This window comes from Oryx dammah, unplaced genomic scaffold (assembly GCF_014754425.2).
Source record: "Oryx dammah isolate SB20612 unplaced genomic scaffold, SCBI_Odam_1.1 HiC_scaffold_25, whole genome shotgun sequence".
NCBI lineage: Eukaryota > Metazoa > Chordata > Mammalia > Artiodactyla > Bovidae > Oryx > Oryx dammah.
The window spans coordinates 46,633,475-46,643,338 of NW_024070209.1; positions in this window are offsets into that span (position 1 = coordinate 46,633,475).

The following is a 9,864-nucleotide window of genomic DNA, read 5'->3' on the forward strand; positions in this document are numbered from 1 at the left end:
AACCTATAATGGAAAAGAATCAATCTATCTGTCTGTCTACTGCTGCTGCTAAGTCGCTTCAGTCGTGTCCGACTCTGTGCGACCCCAAAGACAGCAGCCCACCAGGCTCCGCCGTCCCTGGGATTCTCCAGGCAAGAACACTGGAGTGGGTTGCCATTTCCTTCTCCAATGCATGAAAGTGAAAAGTGAAAGTGAAGTCACTGAGTCGTGTCCAACTCTCAGCAACCCCATGGACTGCAGCCTACCAGGCTCCTCCGTCCATGGGATTTTCCAGGCAAGAGTACTGGAGTGGGGTGCCATTGCCTTCTCCATCTGTCTGTCTATCTATCTAAAATAGCATCACTTTGCTGTACACCTGAAATGTAAATCAACTATGTCCCTGTGTGCGTGCATGCTAAGTTGCTTCAGTCGTGTCCAACTCTTTGCAACCCCACGGACTGTAGCCACCAGGCTTCTCTGTCCAAAGGATTCTTCAGACAAGAATACTGGAGTGGGTTGCCATTTTCTCCTTCAGAGGATCTTTCCAACCCAGGGATTGAACCTGAGTCTCTTATGTCTCCTGCACTGGCAAGCAGGTTCTTTACCTGGGAAACCCCAAATCAACTATACTTCAATTAAAAAAGAAGACGAGGTAGAAGAAGCAACTTTTAGTCCTATCGTTGTTACTAGCAGGTAGAGGCTGCCTGCATTCTTGGCTTATGGCTTCTTCCTACATCACTTGGTTTTGTGGTCACATTTCCTACTACTCACTCTGATCTACTCCCTGTTATTAGGAGCGTTGTGATTATATCTGAACCACATAGATAACCCAGGATAATCGCCTCCTCTCAAGAACCTTAATTTAATCACACCCAAAAATCCCTCTTATCATACTTGGATGTGTAGTGGTAGTTGCTCAGTCATGTCTTACTCTTTGGGACCCCCATGGACTGTAGCCTGCCAGGCTCCTCTGTCCATGGGATACAAAGTAACATTCACAAGCTCCAGATATTAGGATTTGGACACCTTTGAGGGACCATTATTCAGCCTACCACAGATAACAATAAGAAATGGCAGGTGTCAACCTAAACCTTTTAAAAGATTACTGAGAGAAAAAAAAAATCCTTTTCTTCCCTGCTCTACTATGACTATTAGGGAAAGTATTGACTGAAACAGCTTGCCCAGCAGTAAGGCAAGACTGTAGCTGCTTGCATGAGCTATCTTAACAACAAGAGATCCTGGTAAGGAATGCAGAACCAAAAAGCTACCAGCAACCAGAAGAATTCAGGAAAGGTCAAAAGGAGAGAGGAGGATTCACCATTCCATATGTCCTGCCAACCTCCCAGAATCCTTCTCACTGGAATCCATCTTGGCTGAGTGATGCACACATCACTAGGAAAGACCCTAAATTAGGGAAATTTTAAGCTAAGAGTACATGTATATTCATGAAGGGGCTTGAACAGCAGAGAACTCAGCACAGAACTGGGGCAAAGATTCAGAGTCTAAGCTTTAGTTGATTTAGTCACCAGGGTCAAAAAAGGTCAGCATCATTATTGTATCCTCCACCTGAGTTCCCGCAGAACTGAAAGGTAAGTATCAGATTGTGATATATATCCCTTGAAGAGGAACTAAGGCTTTGTTTCATCGCTGAACTATTGTTTCTTAACTGCTTTTCCTTTGTTCCTGAATTCCTTCGTTTCCATTTGTTGTTCAGTCATTAAGTCATGTCAGACTCCGCGACCTCATGGGTTGCAGCATGCCTGTCCCTGTCCTTCACTATTTCCTGGTGTTTGCTCAAATTCATATCCATTGAGTTGCCGATGCTATCCAATCATCTTCTCCACTATTGCCCCCTTCTCCTCCTGCCCTCCATCTTTCCCAGCATCAGGCTCTTTTCCAGTGGGTCAGCTATTTGCATCAGGTAGCTAAAGGACTGAAGCTTCAGCTCCAGCAGCAGTCTTTCCAATGAATATTCAGAGTGGATTTCCCTTAGGATTGACTGGTTTGATATTTTTGCAGTCTAAGGGATTCTCAAGAGACTTCTTCAACACCACAGTTCAAAAGCATCAATTTTTTAGCGCTCAGCCTTCTTTATGGCTCAGCTCTCACATCTGTACATGACTACTGCAAAAACCATAGCTTTGACTATATGGACCTTTGTCGGCAAAGTGATATCTCTGCTTTTTAATATGCTATCTAGGTTTGTCATAGCTTTTCTTCCAAGGAGCAAGGGTCTTTTAATTTCATGGCCTGTACAAAGGCAAGCATTGTGGCCAGACTTAGGTCACAAAATGCCTAAGACCAAAATGAAAGAAAGCCTTGCCTGCTTCTCTTTCTCCAGGACCGTTACCCTATCTGCTTCCACCAGCACCTCCACGAGTTCAATCTGGAAGCTTTCCAAACTCCTTACTTTAAGAGTTTTTATGAGGGCTTCATAATTTTGGTAGGAAGGGGAACCCCTTCCAGGACTTGAGAGTGGCTCTTGTCTAATACTTGGAAATGAATTATGCGAGGAGACTCTCATGCTGACAAAGCAAGAGGCTCTATTGGGAAGGGGCACCTGCGTGGAGAGCAGCAGGATAAGGGAAACCAGGAGAACTGCCCTGCCATGTGCATGACTTGGGTTTTATGGTGATGGGATTAGTTTCCAGGTTGTCTCTGGCCAGTCCTTCTGACTCAGGGTCCCTCCTAGTGGTGCACACATCACTCAGCCAAGATGGACTCCAGGGAGAAAGAGTCTGAGAGGCTGGTACATAGGGCCTGGAGTCTCCTCTATGGTTTTGACCTTTCCTGAATTCTTCCGGTTCATGGTGGCTCATTAGTTTCATGTTCCTTATCCGGACCTCCTGTCATAAAATAACTCATGCAGATGGTTAACGGTGGTACCTGGCCAGGGTGGACGGTTTCAGTCAGTGTTTCCCTTAACAATAACACAGGCATGAATGATTAAATCATTGGCCATTGGTGAATAGATTCAATCTCCAGCCCCTCTCCTCTTCCTTGAGGTGTGATTGGGGCTGAAAGTTCCAGCTCTCTAATCACAGTGGTTGGTTCCCCTGGAAGCTAGCAACCCCTACCACATCCGTAGGGTTCTTCCAAAAGTCATCTCATTAACATAAACTCAGGCTGTGGTTGAGTTGCAGGGAAGAGTGGTGCAAGAGGATGTTGCAGTGAAAAAGAGAAAAAAAGTTTTCCTTTTACTCTTGCCCTTTCCTGAGTTTTTCTTTTTCTTTAACTGTTCTAATCTATAGTCTGTAATCAAGTTTACTTTTCTAAAAACTAACCTGATAATATGCAAGTTACATCCTGTACCTATCTCCCTCTAACCCTGGATGAGCTACATTTTGCACCTGTTATCCTTTGTGTGTGTGTGAGTTGCTGCTCGGTCACTCACTCTCTCACTTGCTGACTCTTTCTGACCCCGTGGACTGTAGCCCTCTGCCTATGGAATTTTCCAGACAAGAATACTGGAGTGGGTTGCCATTACCCTTCCAGGGGATCTTCCCAACCTAGGGAATCGAACCTGGGTCTTCCACATTGCAGGCAGATTCCTTACTGTCTGAGCCACCAAGGAAGCCCTGTTATCCTTTAACTGTATGCTAATCACATCCTATATCTGGTGCTTACCTTTGCAGCACTCTCTTTTTCAGACCACCCCTTGTAGTTCTCTTTTTGCACTATAGAAAGAAGACTGCAGGAACTTCTCTGGTGGTCCAGTGGCTAAGACTCTGAGCTCCCAATGCAGGGGGCCTGAGTTCAATCCCTGGTCAGGAAACTAGATCCCATGTGCCCCAACTAAGACCTGGAGCAGCCAAATGAATAAGTTAATTTTTTAAAAAAGAAAAGAAGGCTGCGGTATAATAAACCAAACCAAGACAATAGACCTAAGTGGCTACAAGACCTAATCATAGGGCTACCTGTCACCAGCCTATGACTGCTTTTGAAACAATGCAAGAGAAGAATGTTAGATCCTTTCACTTTGGGAGCCCCTATCTATATGATCCTCCAGATTTCTGATTAGGGGGGCACAGTTCTTGAGGCTCCAGCCTGCTGTGTTTCCCCTTTAGCCAGTAAGGATTAAAACCATCTTTCTATTTACTCCAAACTCTGTCTCTATAATTCCTTGTCTCAGGTGGGCGTGTGTGCAAGGTAAGTTATTCAGTAATATCTGACTCTTTGCAACCCTATGGACAATAGCCCATCAGGTTCCTCTGTCTATGGGATTCTCCAAGCAAGAATACTGGAATGGGTTCCCATGTCCCCCTCTGAGGGATCTTCCTGCCCCAGGATTGAACCCAATCTCTTACATCTACCTGTATTGGCAAGTGGGTTCTTTACTACTAGGGCCACCTGGGAAGCCCCTTGGTGGGCAGAGAAAGCCAAGATTTTGGCAATAACAAGGATGGTGATATCCCAGGTCTCAAGTGAGAGTCCCTGGGACAAGCCATCAAATGTGGATCCTTGGCTTCGCATGGGAAAGAATTCAAGAGCAAGCCATACAAAAGTGAAAACAGATTTATTTCGAGTGATACACATCCCATAGACAGAATGTAGTCTATTTCAGACAGTGAGAGCAACTCTGGGAGAAACACTTCAGAGTATAGTCCATCTCAGAAGGTGAGAGGCCCTCAACTAAGGGGTGGTTAGCTTTTATGGGCTGGCTAATTTCATAGGCTAGTGCTGCTGCTGTTGCTGCTAAGTCGCTTCAGTCATGTCCGACTCTCTGCGACCCCAGAGACAGCAGCCCACCAGGCTCCCCTGTCCCTGGGATTCTCCAGGCAAGAACACTGGAGTGGGATGCCATTTCCTTCTCCGATACATGAAAGTGAAAGGTGAAAGTGAAGTCGCTCAGTCGCATCCGTCTCCTAGCGACCCCATGGACTGCAGCCCACCAGGCTCCTCTGTCCATGGGATTTTTCAGGCAAGAGTACTGAAGTGGGGTGCCATTGCCTTCTCCATCATAGGCTAATAAGTGGGAGGATTATTCCAACTATTTGAGGGGAGGGGTAGAGATTTCCAGGAACTGGTAATTTTTGGCCTTTTATGATTAATCTAGGAACTAACTGTCAGGGTGCCTATTGGTGTGTCATTTAGATGCTAAGATATGAAAATGAGATTATAATGTTAGTCACTCAGTCCTGTCCGACTCTGTGCGACCCCATGGACTCTAGCCCACGAGGCTCCTCTGTCTGTGGGATTCTCCAGGCAAGAATACTGGAGTGGATTGCCATTCCCTTCTCCAGGGGATCTTACCAACCCAGGGATCAAACCCTGGTCTCCTGCATTATAGGCAGATTCTTTACCATTCAAGCCACCTGGGCTCAAAGTCTACTGGAAGTTGAATCTTTCACTATCTTGAACCCACCTGGTTCTAACCAGTTTATGTCATGTCCTCAACAGCCATGTCATTCTTTTAAAGGTTATACCTTCCCAACTTCCTGTCTCATTTGAAAGGGACTTGTAAAAATAACTCGATATACTCCTGTCACTTTTATACTCTGCAACTATTTTAGGAGCTGGGAACAAAAACTAAATATCATAACAAAAGATGTTCCTACACCTCTTATCACTTAGGAAATCACAAGGGCTTTAAGAGGAATCATGGATGAAAGAGAAATGTATTTCTTATTCTTCTATATTGTTCTCTGATGGACCCTGTCAATGATGAAAAGGAAGAAAAGACAAGCTAAAGACTAGAAGGAAATATTTGCAAGCCACAAAGCTGAAGAAGGACCTATATCTAGAATGTGAAAGGAAAATCAGAATGAAGTCGGTTTTGCTAAGAGAGCTCTAAACTTGAGCCAGGAGACCGCTGAGGAAGTGTGACTTATGCAGGGCTCAGCCAGATGGAATATGAACTTTGAACACATTGTCTTAAAGTAGGCTTCCAGAACATCTGCACAATGTTCCAGAAACTCAAGATAACTTATCAGACTACTACTCTAAATAACTCATGACTGCCTACAAGGACAAATATTTCCTTTTTCGCTTCAGAGTCAATCCTAGTCTTGAGAGACAACTTTAACAATCTTGTTGCTTTTGCCTTTATAAGCCCCTGACTCTTTTTCTAACCTGGAACATTCTTCTATTTTACCTGAATCTCTGTCTCCTGCATGGTGGTTCCTAAATCCCCCAATAAAACTCTTTTGTTCTTTTCAGCCTCAATTTGATTATTGTTGGACAAGAATATATTTTAAAATGCTGAAAACTTTAGCAGTAAACAACAAAAACCAAAAGGATGCAATTAGGAAATGGGAGATGGGGTGGAATAAGCACATAGAAAGATATATAATATCACTAGTCCCTAGGAAAATGAAAATTAAGACTATCAGCAGATAGGGTAGGGGTCCCCAGCGGAAGAGAGCGAGGCATGGTTTTCTTGTCAGAAGAGAAGCAATTTTGTGATCCTAGCCAGCCACAAGACTTGCCCTCGAACAGGCCTCAGTGGTTAATGATCTTAAGGGAACAAAAGAATCCAGGAACAAAGGAAAAGTAGTCAAGAATCAATAGTTCAGCCATAAAGCAAAGTTCTAGTTCCTCCTCAAGGGAAATACAATCTAATGCTTATCTTTGAGTTCTTCAGGAACTCAGCCTCTCAGCCGGGTGGAAGACAGTAACTACATGCTGAACCCCCAGAGTGATCAGAACCTAAGGAATGATTACTACTGCTAAGTCGCTTCAGTCGTGTCCAACTCTGTGCGACCCCATAGACGGCCTCCTCCCAGGCTCCGCCGTCCCTAGGATTCTCAAGGCAAGAACACTCACTGGAGTGAGTTGTCATTTCTTTCTCCAATGCATGAAAGTGAAAAGTGAAAGTGAAGTTGCTCAGTCGTGTCCGACTCTTAGCAACCTCATGGACTGCAGCCTTCCAGGCTCCTCCGTCCATGGGATTTGCCAGGCAAGAGTACTGGAGTGGGGTGCCATTGCCTTCTCCGAAGGAATGATTATGCCAACCTTTTCTAACTCTCATGATTTCAGTCAACTAACGCTTGCACTCTGTCAACCTTTGCCCTAATTCTGTGCTGAATGCTCAGCTGCTCAAACCCCTTCATGAATATGCATGTATCCTTAGGTTAAAACTCCCATAATTTTGCTGTTTTGAGTAGACTCTGACACTGAGCAGGACTCTGTGGGACTCCTGGGTGCAGGAAAACTTTCTGTTCAGGCTCCCTGACCTTCCCTGAGTTCTAAAAGCCAGGTTCAAACCATTGCTAATTAGGGAAGGGAGAGGATACAGAGACCAAGGAGGGAAAACAATAGTGCGGCCTTGAGGCAGGATCCTGATTCCCCCTTAAGGGATATACATAATATCTTTGAGCTCTTTGTAGAACCAAGTTCAGTTCAGTTCAGTGAATCCCAGCACGCCAGGCCTCCCTGTCCATCACCAACTCCCAGAGTTCACCCAGACTCACGTCCATCGAGTCCGTGATGCCATCCAGCCGTCTCATCCTCTGTCGTCCCCTTCTCTTCCTGCCCTCAATCCCTCCCAGCATCAGAGTCTTTTCCAATGAGTTAACTCTTCGCATGAGGTGGCCAAAGTACTGGAACTTCAGCTTTAGCATCATTCCTTCCAAAGAAATCCCAGGGCTGATCTCCTTTAGAATGGACTGGTTGGATCTCCTTGCAGTCCAAGGGACTCTCAAGAGTCTTCTCCAACACCACAGTTCAAAAGCATCAATTCTTCGGTGCTCAGCTTTCTTCACAGTCCAACTCTCACATCCATACATGGCCACAGGAAAAACCATAGCCTTGACTAGACGGACCTTAGTCGGCAAAGTAATGTCTCTGCTTTTGAATATACTATCTAGGTTGGACAGAATTACTTGAAGCATTCTTCAGAGATCAGGAGATCACCTGAGGCCAGATTACAGGAGTGTAGGCCCTGCACACACACACTAATCCTATCTGCACCCCCTGCCCTTGAAAGATTGTTATAAAACTCCTCACTAAACTCTCCTGGGTTGGGGCACAAAGTTTCCATTTTGCCTGGCAAGACAATAAAGCTATTCTCTCAGTTCAGTTCAGTCACTCAGTCGTGTCTGACTCTTTGCGACCCCATGAATCCCAGTACACCAGGCCTCCCTGTTCATCACCATCTCCCGGAGTTCACTCAAACTCACGTCCATCGAGTCGGTGATGCCATCCAGCCATCTCATCCTCTGTCGTCCCCTTCTCTTCCTGCCCCCAATCCCTCCCAGCATCAGAGTCTTTTCCAATGAGTCAACTCTTCGCATGAGGTGGCCAAAGTACTGGAGTTTCAGCTTCAGCATCATTCCTTCCAAAGAACACCCAGGGCTGATCTTTAGAATGGACTGGTTGGATCTCCTTGCAGTCCAAGGGACTCTCAAGAGTCTTCTCCAACACCACAGTTCAAAAGCATCAATTCTTCGGTGCTCAGCTTTCTTCACAGTCCAACTCTTACATCCACACATGACCACTGGAAAAGTCATAGCCTTGACTAGACAGATCTTTGTTAGCAAAGTAATGTGTCTGCTTTTGAATATGCTGTCTAGGTTGGTCATAAAGCTATTCTCTTCTACTTCACTTAAAACTCTTGTCTCAAATTTGATTTGGCACTTGTGCACAAAGTCTGAGCTTTCAGCATCAGTGCTGCTTTGGACAAGATCTCTGTTGTTCTCCTTACTTGACAGAAGTAATAAATTCTCCCTTCACCAGGTTTTTTTCTTTTTTCTTTTTGGCTGTGCTGGGTCTTCGTTGCTATACATGGCTCCTCTTTAGTTGCCAAGGGCAGGGGCTACCCTCTAGTTGTGGTGCACAGGCTTCTCATTGAAGTGGTTTCTCTTGTTGCCGAGCACGTGTTCTAAGGTGCACAGGCTTCAGTAGTTGCAGCTCCCAGGCTCTAGAGCACAGGCTTAGTTGCTCCACAGTATGTGGGATCCTCCCAAACCAGGGATTGAACCTGCGTCTCCCGCATCAGCAGGCTACCAGGAAAGCCCCCACTTTTCTCACTTTTGATCATGTCTTATGGCTGGACACAGGTAACAAGACCATACTGAGATATCACTTCATGCCTATGAAAACAGCTAAAATAAAAATGGGTGGGTTTCCCTGGTGTGTGCATCCATGTAAGTTGACTCAGTCGTCTCCAATTCTTTGCAACCCCATGGACTGTAGCCTACCAGGCTCCTCTGTCCGTGGGATTCTGCAGTCAAGAATACTGGAGTGGGTTGCCATGCCCTCCTCCAAGGGATCTTCCTCACCCAGGGATCAAATCTAGGTCTCTTACAACTCCTGCATTAGCAGGCAGGTTCTTCACCACTAGCACCACCTGGAAAGCCATGACTCAGTGGTAAAGACTCTGCCTGCCTATGCAGGAGATGCAGGTTCCATCCCTGGTCCAGGAAGATCCCGTATGCCGTGGAGCAACTAAGACCATGCCCCACAACTACTGAGCCCACACGCTGCAACCACTGAAGCTTGCACGCCCTAGAGCTTGTAATCCACAACCAGAGAAACCACTGCAACGAAAAGCCCGCACTTGCCATAACTAGAGAAAAGTCCATGTGGCACCAGAGACTCAGCACAGCCAAAAGTAAATAAACTAAAAAATAGATGACAATAACAAATGATGGAGAAGACGTGAAGAAAAGGAATTTCTCTTATATTTCTGGTGGAAATGTAAAATGGTATACCCTCTGGAAAGAGCTTGGCAAACTTAATTTAGTTTAAAAAAACATGCACCTAGAATATGACCCAGCAATTGCACTCCTAGATGTTCAGTCCAGAAAAATGGAAACCCACATCCACACAAAAAGCTATATGTGACTGTTCATCAAAACTTATTTGTAATACTAAAAACTGGAAACAGCTATTAACAAAAGGTCCTTCAATGAGTGAAAGGTTAAAAAATGTGGCACATACTTT